Raw genomic sequence first — 18,313 nt, forward strand, 5'->3', positions numbered from 1 at the left:
AGGGAGCAATATTCAAACCGTGATACAGCGAGACTGTTTTGGACCAGAAAACCCAAGTGGTGGAGGGCTCGACACATGGATGACCGGGCTTGGAAGTCAGACCCGTCTTCTAGTTTGGGTCAGCCCATTTGTAGCAAGCTGACAGGAACAGAAGAACCCTAAGATCTTCTTCCCTCCACCGATGCCACAACTGAAGCCACTCCGACTCCGAAGCCGCTAGCAAAAACAAGCACGGCGCTCCATTTCAAACCCGGGGCTCGTAGCCCAGAACGACCACTCAAAACATCGCCGGTGAACTCCACGCAACACCGCGGCATTTGACAACAGTTCGCCGCTTTAAAATCGACAGCGACAAGGGAAAACAAACGGCAAAGACGGCGTCGTGTTTTGACATGATGTCACTTAACGGCGACAACAAAGCGGCGGCGACTGCCGTGTTGACGCCGCGTTCGGAGGCAGGAATAGCAGTGCAGTGGAAACACATGTTGGCATTCTCCGCACCAGATGTTGACCATGGAAAAAGCAAAGCCAAAGTGGGAACGGGCCTCCTGGACATTAAAATACAATTACCTCCAATCATATCTGGTGTTGGGAGTGTGTCATTTCATCTTACCTCACCCCCCTCACGCAAAATAGACATGAGCCTTTCACGCAGGCAGCCAAGCGTATTTATGGCTTATTGCATACTTCCTCTACAAGTCCACAGGTCCAGTTCTGCTCAGACAAAGTGGATTCAAAAAGCCAAGCGAATGTCACGGTCATCAGTAAAGATTAGTACCCGCCATAAAATCAGCAGGACTCCCCAGGAAAAATGTGCTATTGTTCATCCACAGCGCATTGAAAGGCGCTTAGCGTTATTTTTTAATGAGATGATGCAATGCAACAAGGCGGTCGCCCCCGTGTGACCCGCGGCAGGCCTTTCCACCTGATGGATGACTGTCCCCACATGGCGGAGTACCTGGATCCTGCTTCAATGTCCCGCCCAAGGATACGTGGACATGGGGGTAGAACCAGCAACCTAACAGAAGCACCATCGCTTGTGTCCCACTCCCGCTAAAGCAGGTTCCCCTTCTATTTCCTTAACCCTGGTCTTGACCTGCCAGTAATTAACGAGTAGACTGAGAAAAGGGAAAATTGTGTGTCATTATTAGGATAATTACGGGCAGCCAGAGGGATTCCAGGAGAGGCTGCCAGGTAACGTAATGCAGACGTCCTTGTGACAGAGTCGCTTACGTTCATTTGTCTTCTGGGTCCTCCTGGCCCTCTGACTCGTCTTTAAACCCTGATGGTTAAAACGCACCTAGCGAGACACGGCAAGCCTCGAGGAAAGCCGTTAAGAGAAATGTGTGAACTGGGGTCACCAGACGTCCCCTTTTGGTCCTGCCGTGTGGGCCCGCCTTTTGGATCCCGCTTCCAAACCTCAAGCAGCGTCAAATCAAGAAACTCATTTCAGCCGCTTGCATTTTTAATTAAAAATGCCAAAGAAATTAAACACGTTAAAGTAAAAATTGGAGGCTTCATGCACAACGGCGGTTCAAATTTCCAAGTTATTGCGACTTTAAAGGGCATTTTTATTTCCAAAACAAAAGATTTGACCTCTTTTGGAATCATTTTTGTTCCGGTTTTGAATGTTAAATTTCCATGAAGTACGACTCGCTGTTGAACTGAATATTTTCATAATTAGAACAGAAAGCCTTTCTAAATACACGTTTTATGAGTCCCGTAATTCTTGGTTTCCACCACCTTGTGTCCACTATGGCCTCAATGCAAGGACTTTACAGACTAGTTAGCATTTACAATTCACATTCTAAGCCTCAGTGTTTCAAAACTGAGTGGGGAAGGAGGACAATGGGGACAAAAAAATGTACCACTTCCACAGGGAATGAGAGAACATCACTCAGCTCTCAGTCAATGTAATCTATGTTTCACTATTCTAAAGGTCAAAGGTCCACCATAGGGACGACTGTAGATGGGTTTTTGTAGAATTGTCAATTCCTGAGATTAATTAGATTAAAAGGCATCCATGAGTAAACCAGTATCACTTAAACGAGTGCCCTGGTCTTTGGTAAACTATGTGCTCACCCCATGTAAACGTTAATGTTGAAAAAAAAAGGTGTCTCCATTACACGACATGCATGTATTCCCAGTGTCTCCATTACACGACATGCATCCCCCATCAAGTCAATGCATGCAAAGAGACATGGGGGGGTCGTTATCCTCGTCGTTATCCTGAGAAATGAAAACAGCACTTTAACGTGTCACCTTGTATTTCCAAAGCGTTTAGGAAGCGGCAGGAAACAAAGCCCCCATTGAGCCACGGAGCCGCCGAGCGGAAAACAGCAGAGGTGTGTCCGCCTAATGGTTACACATGATGGGAGGAAGGCCTTTTATTTCTGATGAGGGCCGAGGAAATTCCTCGTGTGGGGAAGATGTGTTTTCGTGTCCGCTGCTGGCTCGGAGCAAAAAAATAAAAAGAATCAAGAATGCCAAAATAGCCACGCGTTATAAAATCTACATGAAGTGCATCTGCTCTATGAACGCGACTAATAACGAATCAGCTTGGTACTGTTCCTGTATTTGATGCCAATAGTCCTGTGTACAATGCCCAAGTAGTACTATTAAGACGTAGGTGAAGCACAGCGTAAGCATCAGCACCCCTTCAGGCAAGATGCTCCATCATCCTCCCGTTCTCATCCATCTCGCCAAAGATGGACCTCTTTGAGAGCAGGACTTGATCTCCAAAACACAAACACGTGTGCCGCCTGCTTTCATCTCATAAGCGCCTCCCTCCGTATAACGTCTACATATCCCATCATGTCGTGTAATTCAACTCCCCCAACAAGGACACCCTCCTCTCCGAGTGTTTAGCATGGAAGGACTGGAGGAGCGGAGATCCAAGTGGCCTAATTGTGTCAGAGGAAGCCGGCCTGCCGCAGATGAGAAAAGCATGGCATGTCAGATTGCCAGCAGCTCATTCCTTTCACTGCCATTCATGGAAAACTTCTCCAAGTTCATCTCAAAGCAGATCGATCAAAACACGTTCCCGTCTCGTCGCAATGATCAAGTCCCTCATTAAGAAAATCCACAGACATCAATCATCCTGCTGGAGCTTGTACAGTAATAACGCTGGCCATGTCATCTAACTGCTGTGGTGCCGGACTCCTGTTATTTGTGGGGGTTGATGGGAAATCCAGCCGATACATTGGTATCCCGTGGCCGGGGAGCGTCTGGCCCGGGAGCGGAGCAGACCGAGTGCCAGGCGGGACGCCATGTAAGAGTGATCATGGAGGCGTGCTCTGATCCTCTTGTCCTACTGAAGGTGCTCGTCTATCCCTGGGATGAGCATCCTATGACAAGCTGCTGCTGCTTTAAAGGAAACGTACACTTTACAATTACGCCCATCATGCATCAATTATACGAGATTACGAGACGCGTCGAGTAGGATGTACCCGTTGGAGTATTTTGGTAGAGCAAAGGAAACCTGTTTTCAACCTTTTAAAGAGCTGTAGACATGAAATAACACCCCTATAGTCACCTTTACCCAATAACAAACAAGAACATCACACTTCCTGTTCTGTTCAGTACTTCCTGCAGTGGCTATTGTCCCACCACGAACATGACTGACACCTAGTGACCAATGGGACACACTACACAACTTTGAATACTAATGTGAATACTTTGGCCAATTTACTGGCCTGGAACTGCTTATTTTGGCTTCAATCATTTCTAATATTAGGCTGCATTCAACCACAAAACCGTACGAGTCATTTTTTTTTTTTTTTAAATATCGTGAAGTGGCGAGGAATTACGTAATGATATTTGACCTACATACAGGTTTTAACATTAGAGCCCCTAGACATGAAATAACACCCCTACAGTCGCTTTACTCTCCCATAATCTGAAATAGTAGACATAAGAGAAAAAACTAGACTCATGTTAGCACTGGAAGAGTTCCTGTATACTTCTGGTTTCTGTACAGTACTTCCTACTATTGCATCATCACCGGCAGTGACCAGTGTAGAATACTACACATCGCGTCTTCCTAATGTTTATAGTTGTATTTTACTTCATTTAGTACCAAAAATACAATTAGCTTAAATGTTGTTCGTATTCAAAGCATATTTAACCACAAAATATGAATCTTTAAGAACCGTGAAATTTGAAGATACATTTTTGACCAACTTCCATGAATTTAATATAAAAATCTCACTTTTGACATTTTATGAGTTTTTTTCAGTCCTGAATATAATAACTGCATATTGCAATAAAAATAGTGAATGTAGAAATGAGGGAAAATGTCAAACCTTCCTGAGGAACTGTCCAGTCGGACATTTAATGGGGGGTGGGGGGGCTAATGGCAAAAGCAGACCAAAAAAGGCGATTAGCAACAAGAGCGAAAGCGATTGCGTGCTGGAAGGACGACATCTTTAAGATGAACTGAGTGGGAGAATTCCAACGGCGATGCGAGCCCAGACCAACCGAGTCACATTCAGCACGTCAACACCCGCCGTCCAAGAGCAATGCAAAAACAGCATGGCACACGCAGCTAGCACGTAGGCTATCAACCGGGCTGCGAGAAGCAAATGAGAGGACCAGAGGCAGCCGCAGCTCGTCAGCCCATAATGTTCTCACGTCCCACCGGTGGTCACACTGTGCTGCTCCGTCTTGTGCTTACAAACATTGAGTGGACTTTAGCGTAAGCGTACGGGTATGCAATGATGTAAATTCATCATGGGACACTTGACAGTCATTACTTATGACAGCCTCTTCTCCCACCGCACATCCATCTTGGTTCCTGGAGAAACAGCCCATTTTCACTGGTGACATCAGACCCTCACGTTCTTACTGGCTGGGGGTCAGGAACTCAACACTGGTTTTTGGACTCTTCACTGACACCATGTCAGAAAACCCGCTTGATGCTGCAGCCTGAGACATACCCTGGAGCGGAGACGCCTGAAGGCATTCTGACCAGATGCCCAACTCAGAGCTTCTCAGGTCCTGTCCAGCCACCCGATCTTGTCCTTCTGGTCAGTACCCAAAAGCTCATGGCCATGTCGAGAATGGGAACAGATCACCTGCCAAATTGAGAGCCTTCATTTCCGAGTGAGAACCATGGACTCATCTCAGCTGCTTTAGATCAGGACCCCATGAAGCCAGCAGGACCACATCATCTGCAAAAAGCAAAGACCCAATCCTGCAGCCGTGAAGTCCTGTCCATAAAAGTTATGAACAGAATGGGCGACAAAAGGCAGACGTGGCCGATGCCAACCCTCACTGCTACCAAACCAATGACTCCAAGGTTCAAACACTCCAGCTTGGAAGAGAAGCAGGTTGGAGAGCACATTTGAATGAGAGGGCAATTAGCTTCAACAATAAAATGGACAAGTTGCTGCCTGTTCCCAAATAGCAGTGATGGCATGGTGAACATTAGGACCTCCAATTAGACTTCCAAAATACAAAACATTTCAGATGAAGAATCCCGTAATGGAATAACACCATGTGGGTGATTAGGCGGAACCAAGCGGGCGTAAATCACGTTCTGGTTTCACGGAATGATAGCCAACATCAGCGGCTAGGAAGTGGCCACAACAGGACCTGTGACGGAGTGAGAATTCCTCCAAGCCACATGACGGCATTCAGCAGATGGGGGGGGGGTGCTGCCTTCCCCGGGGCGCGGTGAGAAGAGTGCACCGGCCTGGAGCCAAGGTGGCGGTCGGGGTGAAAACCACAAAGTGAAAATAGAGGCAACTGGGACCAAGACATGTCCGGTCCAGATGAAAGATAGGCAGGGCCTCAGTGCGGCGATGAAAGACGGGGGTCCTTGGCAGGCCTTGGACCCGAGTGTAGGTCAGGCCCACAAAGTCTAGATTGGGGTCGACCACGAACATGCCCCACAGGGGAATGCGTGGAATGCATGATAGCGTAAAGAATAAAGATGGCGGTCGAGGGCTGGTGACCGTTTGAGCGACGTTACAATGAAAGAGAAGACCGGCGTACAAAAGGAAGTCATTTGCAGAGACGGTCTGAAAATACCCAGGACCGAGTTCAGGGTAAGTGTGTCTGGTTTTGTGCGCTTACAACTTCAAGGTTGCGGGCTGGGTTGAAGAGCATGTTTGGTACTGGATACCACGATAATGGGAGAGATGGGCTTCGTGGCCAAGTTTTAAAAATAACGATGGAGTCATTGGCGGCCAGAAAACATTTCATCAAGGAGCTGTAGGAAACCCCTACGTCCTCACTCAAGTGGACGAGCGGTAAGGAAAAAGGATGCAAATAAGGTTCCAGGAGGGCAACCACTCCTCCACCGCTTACAAGGGATTGCGAGTGGACTCCGCCCTTGTGGAAGGAAGCGTTTCTTTCCAAGGCACGATGGAGATCAGAGAAAAGATGTTCTCTGCCGTTTGCTGGCATGGTCGGCGTAATGAAGTTCTCAGACACCTCAAATATTTCTCAAGTTAACGAGTAGACAGTCGGAGCGAGAAGCTCAGACAAGAACGATGCCATTGAGACGTTTGACGACTATGGCTGCACCAAGATGCAGCTGGACGCGTGGTGCTATTTCCGTGGTTGAAAAGGGGGGGGGGGGGGGCGACATCTTCCACTCAGTGTGCCAGACGAGAGAGGGAGTGGAGTGGAGTGTGTTTCATGACAGGAGCACGCTGTAGTACACAATTCAAGATGTTGCTAACCGGGAGCAGATGAGAGCAGGAGACGAGCTTCCTGATATCCTACATTTTCACCATCCATGTTCCCGGCATCACGGTCGGCCAGCGAGACTTGGGACGGGTCACAGTGTTGGTTCATGCTACATTTTGGCAAGTTCTCCATGGACATGGACACCAGAGGAGCCACCAGCAATAAGTCAAATGGAAATAAAAGTGCGTTATTAAAATTAACCTGTCTTTTTTATTTTATTTGCGCAAGTAGAAAGTGGAAATAAATACAAATTAAAATGACAAAGTGTAAAAAAAAAAATGAGGACCCTTTACCGCCTGAAGCATATTAATTATTCATAACCCGTTTACCCAAAATGTCAAAGAAGGGAAGAAGATGGCCATTCCATTCCCAACTTCCTCCTCCGAGCACCATCCATCAGGCCTCACATCCTGCCCTAGGGGGGTTCCTCATCCAGGACACCTCCTTACGTCCGACATAGCCATGCCTAACAAGCCGTTAGAAATGCTCAGGAAGCAGCACGCTATGCTAGGTGGTTGACGTGCGGCGGCACATCACCGCTTTGTGTCAGCAAAGGCCGTGGATGAGCTACGGGAAGACGCGTCTTAGGCTGTGAATATTTCGGCAGTCCCAGCCAAGAAAATCTGACTAAATTCTAAACATATTTTAACATGAGAGCCCTCTAAACATGAAATAACACCCCTATATTCACCTTTACACTCCTATGATCCAATATAGCGGATAGAAAAGACGTCCTACAGAAGAAGGCTATCGATGGGAGAGTTTGTTGAGCCTGGAAATAAATGTTACCAAATTAAATCAAACTAAATTCAGTTGGAGTGAAATAAAAAAACAGATGAACATGAATCTGTGTTGCTGCGCTGGCAGAGTTTGTCGGCCATGCTCCTGTCGCCACGTGGATTTATGAATGTTCCTGCGAGCACGCAGAGGCTTTGCTGTCAGACAAAGACGTGTCTGTACTCAGCGGGGATGGGGGGGGGGGGGGGGGCGGCAGCTAATGTTGACACCAGAAGCAGGGGCCGAGGGAAAACACACTGAGGCGTGTGCACGTGTTAGGAGGCGCTATCGCATCCACTGATCATGGCGGCATGTTACGCTGCCATGCATGAGATCATACGCTAGCCTTCGTTGGACAGAAAGAAATGTCCCTTCCCGACTTCCCCGACTTGAGGCAGCGTCCCTGATTGACAGGAGTGGACATGAAGCATCCATCAAGAACTCCTGTGACAGCCTGACCCACTAGACAATTAAGTATTTTAAGCTTTTTGACAGTTTTACATAACATGTTTATTATGTTGAAGTAATATACAGTAATCTGTATTACCAAACATTTAATCACCAATTGTAAAAACATTCATGTATTGTAAAACATTTTTTCTGAATATAAGTGTCATTTTAAAATGTTAAATGTTCTAATTGGTTTTTCATGGCCCATAGTAAACAATAGGTCTTGTTATGCAGTATTAGTACTTTACATCAATGCAGCCAATTGGTTAACTACACTAGCGTGCCAGGAAAAACTGGATCACGTTTATATTTGTCTTTTGCCATTTTTAAATTTTTTAAATTTTGCTTTTTGGTATCACAAGAGATGTTAGCATCTTACAGTTCAACTTCTCTAGTTTTTCCCCCAAATGTATTTCATCAAACTGCTGTACTTTTACATCTGTATCATGTTTTTGTCTCCGATACCACAATGGTACGTACTTGGGAGAGAAGAGGCCGGCGCTAGTGTTAGCATAACAGATCATGAGGATTCACGGCGCTCCTTGATGTGCTCAGGCAGACGTTGACAGAAGTAGATAAATGCATCAGACTAAAGACCCGAGTGGAAAGGGAATAAGGGACCAGAGGTTCCTAAAGCCTTTCTTGGGGGGCGGGGGGGGCATTGTTTCCATGAGTTAAGACCCACCAGGGAGAGCGCACCAAAAGTCCCAACAGTCAAGGTTAGTCCAGCAGAAGCACAGGCAACCCTGCATGACATCACTTGATAAGCTGGAAGTCCAATGATACTGTGGCACATGAAACATGAGACGGGGGGGGGGGGGAAGGCCAAAAAGTTACACCAATCATGGCAGCAAGACATCCATCCATCACTTCAACACAAAAACCAGCAAACGTACCAAGAAAGAACCGTTGATCATCAAGTTGACCTTTAGTAGAGTTGGGGTTCACAGAAGGATTCATTCTACAGTACAATACAATGGGGGGGGGGGGGGGGGGGGGTGTTCCTAAACCTATCACGCATTTTAAAGATGTGGTAGAGTCTGAACCCCATCAGTGAGACCATCACACGGATAATCCAAATGGTTTTGCCACCAGTAGATACCAAGTCCTGGGTTCTGCAGGACTCATTGACTAGACTGTGAGGCCCGTTTAGAACCTTTGAGATATGCGTCACCATTTGACCATGAAAGCTTTGACTTCAGCCTCAGTGATGATGAGCACATGAAAGAAGCCAGGTTTGATGCCGGGCAGATCCAGGCCGTTGAAGTCGTAGCAGCCACCTGCTGTGCGAGATAGACAGTGCAGACAAGGATGGGGGTGGGGTGGGGGGGGGGGGGGGGGGGCTGTTACACTGTCATTTTATGTTAAGCAATAAATTAAGGCTCCATTAGGTGAAACCCAAGCCCAAAATGAATTTCATCTAAGTCCTCAGCCTCAACTTCAATGGCGGTTATTTCCAGTGGCGGCTCGGCTGAAAAACAATCCCTGCTGGACGCAGCGAGAGGCTTTGATACTCCGTCTCTGGGCTTCGTCCTGATACCTGATAATCCCGGGGAGACGCTTTGCGGGGCATTTACCAGGAAGCATAAATTTGAAAGTCTGTAATTTGAAAAGAAGCATACGAGAGAAAATCAGCATGAGATGGAGGCTGATAGTTGGAGGTCACGCCAGCAGACCATGAAGACTTTCCTTCTCTGCTGGCAGCTCCAGTTTTTGTTTGAATTCTTCGAGTTCGACTACGACACTGGAACCTGCTACTTGAGCAAGCTATGTGAACCAACTCGTACATTCTTCCTGACTAAAACGTACACGCTCAACGTTGACGGATGTTTGCCATCAGGTTGGAGAACCAAAGGGGTCGTTCCTACAAATCAACCATTTCATTACGGCTAAGCAAGTTGAACAACAACATACCTCCCGTTTAGCTACACAGCATTCAAACAATTACTTCCTGTTCCGTGCAAAGCAATGCTCAAAATGCAAGCATGGTCGTTTTAATGGTTCGGATGGTAGAGTGGTCGTCTCCCAACCTGAAGTTCCATCCTTTGTCCTCAAAGACCATGTTGGTGTCTTCGGGCAAAACAACTTGTGTCTTCTGATGCCAGTGGCAATACTACAAGACTAGCCGCCCATCTTCGTTATTAAGGTCTGGTCACGGGCCGAGAAGCCCAGACTTCCGTCTGCCCGACTTGTCTGTCCAGCTCCCCGGAGGAGTTCTCAGACCATTTGAGTCCTAGGTCTTCCCCCAAGGCCTCCTACCGCTCGGACATGCCCTGAAGACCACCCCATGGAGGCGTCCTGGGGGACAACCTGACCAGAAGCCCGAGCCTCAGTGTGGAGAAGCAGTGATATTGTGGAACAATACAAATGCCATACTATCTGTACAAAGCACGAAATGAGTTCCTGGTATCAGCCCCCTGCATACGATGACATCATCAAGAGAGAATAGAACGAGCTGAGATCTTCACAGTCGGCACGTTGAGACTTCATGGTCTGCTTTTGGCAAACTGATAACGTTGGCAGAAACACCGTGTCACAGGACGCCATGTTTGTTTCCATGCGAGCATCTTCCATCCCTCCCAGCTTCCTCTTCATCTACCCTTGGACTCGGCGCTGATTGCGATGCCGTTTGGCCGCCGGCTCCTTAGAAAGTCGGCGGCGTCCTGATTACAATAAACAGAGCTTGAGATTTCAAACAACTTTTTTTCTTCATCCCCCCCCCCCTCGCTTCCATGCCAGGCTTCTCTTGGGTTTACACAGGTGTGGGTGTGTCAACATGTGCATGCGAACAGGGGCCGTGCACGTGAGCGTGCACACGTCGCTTCCGGTAAATAGAGGCGCTCAACGGTTGTGTAGGAAGACCTTGGATGATGATGATGACGACCTCAGGCTAGCAGATTTGGATTTTCAATGTGCAGGAACACGGATAGTCGTTTGCTGTGGGGGGGGTGGAGGACACACGGTTGGCCGGCAAGGCAGTGGGTGTCGAGTCGGGATGGAGCACAGAGACAAAAGCCAACCGAAAAGCAAGCCAGGGAGGGTGAAGGGAATCTAACAATTAGCGTCATGTCTAAGATGCCAAACATTCTCCCTTCCAAAGACCTTTTCTACCGATATTTACAAATAGGGGGGGGAAATGAGTTATGCTAGGACATGGCTAGTGATTAGCATTGCAGTTGCTCCTAATAAGTCTCTCTCTCCCTCGCTTGCAACGCCCCTTTCCAGTGTTTGAGCCTGGAAAACAAAGCAGCCACCCTTTAAGCTCCCCTTCCCCAACAACAGAATGAGTCTCTAATGTTTCAGGTCTCTTAAGCGACATGTCAGATGTTCCTCCAGGCATCCGATACCTCCCATCGGCCTGGTGACGATGCCAAACGGCTTCAACAGTCAGATCAAATTGGCTAAACGTTTCCTTATCAGCCGCGCGATGACTTGACACAGACAACTCTGGAGAACGACAGGAAATGGAGAAAAGGCCCGACTGGTGTCAAGCGCTGCCATTTGCACACAAACAGCCATCATTACACGAGACTTGAAAGTGAGGCCGAATTGGAATGATTTACGCGCGAGGCCGCAAGCTCGCGCCCACACGCATATGGCTTCATAGGCAGTCGCACACACGCAGTCGCTCTCGCCGACCGCCAGACCAGAGAAAAGCAAGACTTGATTGATCCCTTTTGTGATTTAAGAGCAGCTGTGCAGGAATGCAATGACAGCCTACGGGCCGCTGTCAAGTCCCATCACACGACAGACGGCAACGGCGAGCGAGGCAATAGGTCTGAACGGTAACTGGGCTGCAGGCCCGCTGCTGCAGCTCGATGTCCCAGGAATGCCTCCAGCGCCACGGTTGCGGTAAGGAGACGCGCAGCATGAAAAATTGCACCAGAAACAAATGTGCTCAAATAGGCAAATGCAGAAAAACATGTCTGGGAAAACGAAAAGCAGGAGCTACCGTTTGTGTCGGGCGTCATGTATGAATGCCTGAAGCATGGCGTCCGGTCAACAGCCTGTTAGGACTGGATGCTGGCCGATGGAGCAGCAGTGGAAACTTCCAATGCCCCAAAGATTCCGTATGACTCCCAACTTGACCAGCATCAGAGGTTCAACCAGGAGTTGAACCTCAAGTCCAGGGTCAAGTCCAGACTCATGATGGGTTGCCAACAAATCAAAACGGCTCTTAGACGTGAACGAACTGAACCGAGTTAGCGATCGTTAATGATTGATTGAATGCAATGAAACCATCACAGCTCAAACTAAAGCAGTCTTGGAGTTTTGGCCTGCAGGATCGAGTTTGATGGCCCTGCATTAAATGATCCAAAGGAATAAAAAAGGTTCTCAAATGTTCAACACGACAATAGTACCGGATCTTTGAAGTGAGCTAAGCCACGCCAAGTCCATCATAAACAGATGAAGCCTCAAATTGGAGGCAAAACATCCAAGACCAGAAGAGTACTTCAATGAAAACAGGACCGGTCGTACGATAAAACTTATTTAAAGGTGTTAAGATTCAAGACGTGTGCAAAGAACTACAGTTAAGCAGACGTCCGCCTCCTGTTCTGCGAGATTTGCCGTGTTATTATATCCAAACAGACCAAATGTGTATGCTAACCAAGGATAGCCGCTTTCATGGTGCGTGTCCTTCAACTTGCAGAGGAGTGTCTGTGGGGCCAAAGATGAAGATAAACCCTCGCCAGCGCCAGCGGGGGGAAGCGACTCCGGCATCCAAACGCCGACGTATGTTTCATGTTTTATGGCATCAAATGTAAAAGCGCCAGGCCATAGCGATTCCTGGAAAATGTCATCATCTGTTTAATTTCACACAACCACGGCAAATTTCAATAGTTGCTCTCTGCTATTCATGAAGTCCCAAAAACTCCACCCAGGCCTTGTCTGCCATCACATATGGGTGTAAAAGGACAGGCGGGCAACGCCGCTTGAAAACACGAGAAGCCAAGCCGTCCAACGTAGCGAGTGGCACATCTGCTCTGCCGCTGGGATTCATCTAACATGTCAATGCTTTTATTGACACTTCAGGATACTTTCCAGGAACGGGTAATGCACGTTGGATTCATTTCTGCCTTTGCATAGAACCTCCTTTGTCCTCTTGGTCAGCAAGAAGTGATCCTGGACGAGGGCACCAGTGGTCTTGTGGGACTAGAATTACAAGGAAACAAAACAGCAAGCAGCCAAGAGTGTTTAGTCCAAATCGGAGCTTGACCAAACAAAGTGAAGCAATGACGGCCCCATTTGGGATCTACCGATAAAAAGCCGCAAAAACTAGGTGGAGCAATTTGAGATGTTTTAGAAAGGTCCGGATATGATGGAGGAATAGTTGGAAGCTGCTGGTAAATGTTGGTTCGTAGAAACAATGATGACATATGATGATGGCACGAGGACTGAGGACCTGCAGAAGCAGAATACTGCAGTAAGGGAAAATGTAAGAAATATTGTCCACCAGTAGGGGGCGCCAAAAAACTGCAATTTATTTCAATGAAAAAGGTCACAAAATATGAAATGACCCTAAAGTTGGATTAGTTTGAATCGGTTGAAAAACGTGGAATGATTTGGTGGACAAAATGTCAAATGTGAAAAATGGAGAACGGTTTTTAAAATGTCCAAATATGTTGAATGATTGCACGAGGACTGAGGACCGAACCAGCAGCTACTGGGTATGGGACGCCCAACATTTCAACCTGTAGATTATGCCAAGTCATGGTTGCTCCTACAAACACCCAACAGACTTCACAAACACGAGGAAAAAGAATCCCATCGCCAACACGGGTTAGACTGCAAAAATAGACGCAAGTGAAAGAAAAATCCAACATCCATCATAATGCTCCTCAGACGTAAGAATCACACTGAAAGGTCAAAGTTGACTAAATAGGTTTGCTTTTGCTTCGGGATCAAAGCAAACATGACTGCAGACAAGGAAAAATGACGGTCAGCCTTGATCAACATCATGGACACACGGGAAGTAAAACTATACGTAGAACGCAGACCGACCTGAGGAAGAAGTCTGGCAATGAGCGACAACGGGTGCTGGGGAAAAAAACGGTGTGCTGATGGACGGGGAAAGGAAGGTCTGGATATCAGGGGCTTGGGTAGGGTTTCTGTGTCTGAGTCCTGGACGGAGGCTGGAAGACTCTGGTTATTGTCCGCCACCCAGAAAACTTCAAAGGGGTCACATGACTGTTGGTTCTATTGGTTCTACGTCTCGCCACTGCAGAATCTCCGGTAACAAGGCTGTGCTAATCCATCTTTGCTGGCTTTGTGTTCCATCACATCCTTGCCACAACAAACTTCTTTCACAAATGTAAAGCCGCACAGTTTGGCTAGCTCTGTGACCTGTGACTTCCTGTACATCTCGCCATGTAAACAACAACAACTGGGGGGGGAATTATGAGGTCATACCAATAAATCCAACAATATTAATAGCCGATCATCCAAAAACACTCCCAACGAGGAGATGATAACCTGCAGGCAATCACAGTAGCACGATGGATGAGTCGACTACTTAGCCTTAGCTTGATGGCGTGGGTTTGTGGCCGCGGGTTTGAGCCTCGGAGCAGGCTGCAGAAATTAACGCTTCCCAACTTTAACTCCGACATGTTTGGACGCTTCGCTATTCAAGTTGCATTTCGTCAAACGGTGTGAGCCACGCTCCAGCAGCACGGTGCGGTTTCAAACCACTTGATTTCTTCACCTTTCTGTTGGAATAGTGGCTTATGTGGGTGTCTAAGACGCACTTTGCTGTCAAAAGCGACTTTGAGGAACATTACTACGTGATTCATAAAAGCTGGAAGGCGTCCGTCGGCTCCGCTTGTTCGTGCCAGTTTGTCTGCCAATGAGCTCATTGACTGGACGCCGCGTATTAAAAGCGGGAGCTTTAGATGCAGCACCTTCAGAGGTTGCAAGGACCTCAGAAGAAACTGGCAAGGCCGCTGTTAAATTGCGGCGCAAGGACGCGGTGCCAAGCCTATTAGCAGCTAACGGGAGCAGGCAGGAAGACGGAGCGACCACAAAGTGAGCCATCTTGGGGACTGGCTAAAGCCTGCTGACAGAAACTTGGTCTTCAAGGGGAGTCCCACCTGAGGCAGGTGGAAATTGAATATTGTATGATATTTCCTGTGGCTTTGTGCAGAGCAGGAACTTGGCTTGGTGAGGAACGTAGAAAAAGCACGCTGGAGTAACTGCAGCCGTTGAATGGACGGGAATTGGAAGCGAATGAGAGACGACTTGAACGCGTTTGCTTCATTTGGGATTACAGGAAGTGAAAGGCTGCTAATCTCAGACTGGTCTGCTTTGAATCATCACGCAAGTCTCATTCTGTCCCTGACACCTCCATTCTGGTCCTCCTCTCCCTGAAGATCCACAACATTTCCATGAGGGACTTGGTTCGCCGTGGCTGTCAGATGAAGCTGATATTTGTGCTTGATGTCTATTTTCCCTGGAATGGAAAGTGAAAAGGAATCTGTGGAGATTTTGCGGCGAGACGTTGGAGGAAGGAGACGACCAACGTTTCAGTAACGATGTGCCACTGATGTTGGCCATCCCGTGTCGCCGCTGTAAGGCGAGATGCTCGGTCTGGAAGGCACCGACGACAACGCAGTCCTGTGTCAATATCACGTCAGCATCAAGTAGGAAGCTGAGGAAACTGTTCTGCTTGTCTGAACCCGCCCCCCCCCCCTTATGCTTTGCAATAACAGACCCAAACACTTTGGCACAAGTGACAGGAAACTCATAGAAACTACTTTTCCTAACATACTACAGACTCCATGTAAGTATTTTAAATATAGTACTCAAAGGAAAAGTACTTTTTATTTGATGTTGTCAATCATCCCCAATCCTGATGAGACGAACACGTTTCTTGTGTGCCGCTAAGAATCCACGTAATGGACACATCTGTTCCACCCATAAAGCCTTGTCCATAATGGGAGCTTCCACCAAGATAACCAACAACATCGTTACACCAAGAACCATGTGACCGGCATGCTGACGCCTCGCCACACCACGACGGGCCAGCTAGCGGAAAGGTAACGTACTGGACCTACTGCGTTTTTTTTAATGTGGGGTGGGCTCAAGCATCAACTGAAAGCAGGAGGGGGTCTACTTCAACATTTCAGGGAACGCTTAAGGGAACGGAGAGGTTGATTGTATCCTAAAACAGGCGGTATAATGTACATGACATGAGCAGATAAAAGTATGTTATGTTTAGAAATACACGTTTTGCATTTAGTAAACTGACTGAAAATAAGAATAAAAACCACAAAGTTAGTTGATATGAATACACAAACAACCCAGGGCGAGTTGGCTCCATGGCCTGGATGGTCAGGTCTGCTGGAGGAGCCATGGTATGGAGTCCGTGAGAATACTTTTTTTTTTACATGATACATCATTTTACAGAAAAAGCATTGGATGATTATTGAAAGCAGAACAGGACAATGTGGAGAGTAATAATAATATTAATTAATATAATAGTGGATAGTTACCTTGGTTATAATATATAAAAAAACATGGATGAGGTGAATGAATACAGTACAGGGCCATGGGACGGGTGTGTGACACGTAAGAAATGAATATTGCTATTCTTGCAGAAGGGTGCAGCACTAACCTGTCGCCCCGCCCCCATCATCAGTCGCTGCGTGATGAGCAAACAAGGTGAGCCACCTGAGGAAGCGGAGGAGGATGAGGTCTGCAGAGATCCACGAGAAGACCAGGCCAGACAGACAGGATGTGTTCCGTCTGCAAACAAATAAAGATATCAGGTGTTCGTATCAACATGGAAGATGCCAAAGTCTACTGGACACGAGTCATGTCGAGTCATGGCGGCCATCGGGACCCGAGCGTCTCGGTGTTGGCGTCACCAAGCCTGAGCATTTAAATAAAGGCTTGGTTGAAAGAATGCAATTAATCCCCCCCCCCCCAAAGATGCGTGCCAGTCTTACATCAACTCCAACACGCTGATGATGATCTTGTCCGATTATGAGATTATCCCTCGCCGGAATCTGGGATCCTCATCACTTGAAACCCGACTTTCTGGCTTCGGCGAGCCGGCCTGAGGTCGGCTGGTCCCATTGGTCGTTTTCAGATTGCAACTCCCAGTAGAACATCTCACAAAACGTATGAAAGGATTGAGAAACATCGGCTGCGTCTAATGGGGGGAGGAAGTGAGGGGGCAGAGACAAGGTAGCGTCATCACTATGGGGAGCGCTAACATGCTGCTCGGTCGGGTATGGGACGTGAAACATTGATATTCCAGGTATTTTATAATGACAATTCCTCACTGGTTTGCTCTGGGAATATCTGAAGGTGTATCCATGTCTCCTCTTGGCATCACAGCAGCACCACTTCCACAATAGTCAGGCATCCTTCAAATGTGTACCGAGGATCCAATAGGGACCAATAGGGGGCGATGTTGGTAGGTGTTTTGCACAAAAAGCTGAATTCCAGCAGGATTGAGGACGGAACCAGCAACCACTGATTTGGGAAAGAACCACCAGTAGGGGGCACCAAGATCTGAATATCTGAAAAGACAGGAATTGTGGGATTATTTTTGTGCCCTGAATGAGCTGAACATTTGAACATGTGACGCTGGATGCATGAGAAATGTGGGAGGAGTTAGCCAAAAGGTGGCGTAGGTAGCAGGAGAGGAACAAGGAGCTAAACTAGGGCGGCTAGGAAGGAGCTAGTCTTTGTGTTCCACAGCGTGCGGTCTGTGTGCCTGTAAAAATGGCGGCCAGAGAACCCGTCCAAACATGTAAAGATGTGGAACATCACAAAGCAAAAAGGACAAGAAAAGACGGGCCCGTCGGGCCAAGTCCTCACCGCCAAAGGGTGGGCCGCCTTGTTTCGTGCTGCGCCGGTTCAGGACTAGGTTTGTTTGGCCTGAACTATTCTGGATCATCGCGTGGAGCCCGTGTGAAGCGGACAAGCTGGCTTGCAGCGCTGCGCTACGTTTTGTTGTGGCGAGAGCCGGACCGGCCCAAAGCAGAGTCCCTGTGACCGTGGCAACGCTGTACAGGATGGGGGGGTGATGGGGGGAGGAAGTGAGGGCTTTCCACGCCAAACAGCACTTCCCCTCTCATGGCCAATCAGTCTGAGAAAATAACCGCTCTTCATGTAAAGACACGAGAAAAAGGAAAAACATTCAACAGCGTTCAAATTGCTACTTGCGAGGTCAACAACCTCCAAGGGTTTTTTTCTGGAGCTGCGAGACCAGATCACAGGACTCGGGCGCAGCAAGTTAGCAAGGCACATTTTAGCAGCGTTTACTTGCTCGCCACATTAAAAGCATACCGACTTGCTGCGACATAGATTGATCAGGACGATACGTTTAAGTCCATGTGGCGTATACTGCATCCATAGTACTGCTAACACGCCATTATATCCA

The 18,313-nt window shown here is 47.7% G+C and overlaps 1 protein-coding gene across 2 annotated transcripts in view; it reads right to left on the reverse strand.

The window, feature by feature from the left end:
* Positions 1-18,313, reverse strand: part of mpp7a (MAGUK p55 scaffold protein 7a) — a 50,607-nt gene that overhangs the window by 10,081 nt on the left and 22,213 nt on the right. For both annotated transcript variants that reach the window (XM_058060661.1, XM_058060663.1), the window contains 3 exons: positions 17,208-17,447; positions 16,869-17,074; positions 16,535-16,665 (listed from right to left, as the gene is read on the reverse strand). The gene's annotated coding sequence lies outside the window, so the exon portion shown is untranslated. The remainder of the gene's footprint in view (positions 1-16,534; positions 16,666-16,868; positions 17,075-17,207; positions 17,448-18,313) is intronic.

The sequence above is a fragment of the Doryrhamphus excisus genome, chromosome 21, assembly GCF_030265055.1.
Source record: "Doryrhamphus excisus isolate RoL2022-K1 chromosome 21, RoL_Dexc_1.0, whole genome shotgun sequence".
Taxonomy (NCBI): domain Eukaryota; kingdom Metazoa; phylum Chordata; class Actinopteri; order Syngnathiformes; family Syngnathidae; genus Doryrhamphus; species Doryrhamphus excisus.